Source organism: Nicotiana tabacum, chromosome 13 (assembly GCF_000715075.1).
Source record: "Nicotiana tabacum cultivar K326 chromosome 13, ASM71507v2, whole genome shotgun sequence".
Taxonomy (NCBI): domain Eukaryota; kingdom Viridiplantae; phylum Streptophyta; class Magnoliopsida; order Solanales; family Solanaceae; genus Nicotiana; species Nicotiana tabacum.
In genome coordinates this window covers 35,264,367-35,265,873 of record NC_134092.1, presented here as the reverse complement: position 1 = coordinate 35,265,873, position 1,507 = coordinate 35,264,367, and the positions used below count along the sequence as shown (strand labels likewise).

At 41.8% G+C, this 1,507-nt stretch overlaps 1 non-coding gene across 1 annotated transcript; it reads left to right on the top strand.

Moving 5' to 3' along the window:
* The first annotated feature begins 972 nt into the window (after positions 1–972).
* LOC142168560 (small nucleolar RNA R71) lies at positions 973–1,079 on the top strand. The gene has a single exon (XR_012698412.1). It is a non-coding gene; the product is annotated as a small nucleolar RNA R71 (small nucleolar RNA).
* Positions 1,080–1,507: the final 428 nt, after the last annotated feature.

Sequence of the window (1,507 nt, the reverse complement as noted above, 5' to 3'; positions counted from 1 at the left end):
AAAGGTAGAATAGGCATATACTTGGTTTCCTCGGGTTTCTCCCTTATTGAGTTTTCATCCTTCTTCTTCTTCTGCTACTTAGTTTTCATCTGGCCCTTCTTCTTCTTGTTATCATCACTTTTCAGCTACTCCCCACTTTCTTTTGCAATTATCACATCTTTTTGGATTGGGGTGGGATCCTTCAACACTTGCCCACTTCTCAAAGTCACAGCATTCACTGTTTCTTTGAGATTTCTCTCAGTATCAACGGGGTGCGTTTCTGGAATCCTCTCAGACAATAGAGTGGCTAGCTACCCAACCTGTCTTTCCATGTTTCAAAAACTAATACCTATTTCTTTGATAGATGCTCCATGTTCCCGGATAGTTGTGCTAGAAGTTTCAAGCCTCTCATCAATTTTTAGAATGAAGGCCTTCATGAGATCTTCTATGCTAGACTGAATGGGCTGTTGAGGCTGAAATTGCTTCCTCTGCTGATTTTGGAATGCTGGAGCTCCTTGCCCCTGGGGTTTAGAGTTATTTTGTTGCCATGCATTCGCGGTACCCCCAGGTGAACTCCATGAAACACCGGGGTGCCTCTGACCCATTGCATTAAAATTATAGTTTCCCACAACATTTATTTCCTCAGTTGAGACTTGACACTCATGAGTAGGGTGTCCTCTTCCACATATATCACAAGCTGTATGAGGCTCACTTTGTATCGACGCTAAGGTCAGCTTATTTATCTCTTTGGACATAGCATAAAGTTATACCTTCACAGATATGTTAGCATCAACCTGGTGAACACCAGTTGATCTTCTTCTTTCCGCACTCTCATAGGGCCATTGATTTGAATCTTCAGACAACTCATCAAGAATTGTGACTATCTCCTCTGGAGTCTTCTTCATCAAAGGGTTTCCAACTGCATTGCTCAATGTTCTACCTGAAACCGGTGTCAATCCATCCCAAAAGTCCTGAAGTTTCATCCAGAGTTCAATTCTGCTATGTTGACACTTACTGACTATTTCCTTAAACCTCTCCCGAGCTTCAAACACAGTCTCAGTATCTTACTGGAAGAAGTTATGGATTTCACTTCTAAACTTGCCCGTCTTAGCTGAGGAGAAATATTTATCAAAGAATTTTCTTGTCATCTCCTCCCATGCTCTAATTGATCCCGTGGGTAAGCTTCGAAGCCACTGCTTAACATCATCTTTGAGTGTGAAGAGGAATGCCCTTAGATACACTGCATCTTGTGATATACTAGTATATTGAAAGGTGTTCATAATCTCCTCGAAGTCCATGATGTGTGTTTGGATCTTCGCTTGGCTTCCCTATGAAGACACAACAATTCTGAAGGGTTTGAAGCAACCCTTGCTTTAAATCGAAATTGTTTGCTTCAATTGGAGATGGTCTAACACTTGATAAACCTTGATTGTAAATCGGTCTAGCATAATCGCCAAGTGGTCTCCCAGGCATGTGAGCTATATTTCCGAACTGGTCTGCACCCAAGGGTTGATTTTGAGCAATTCTA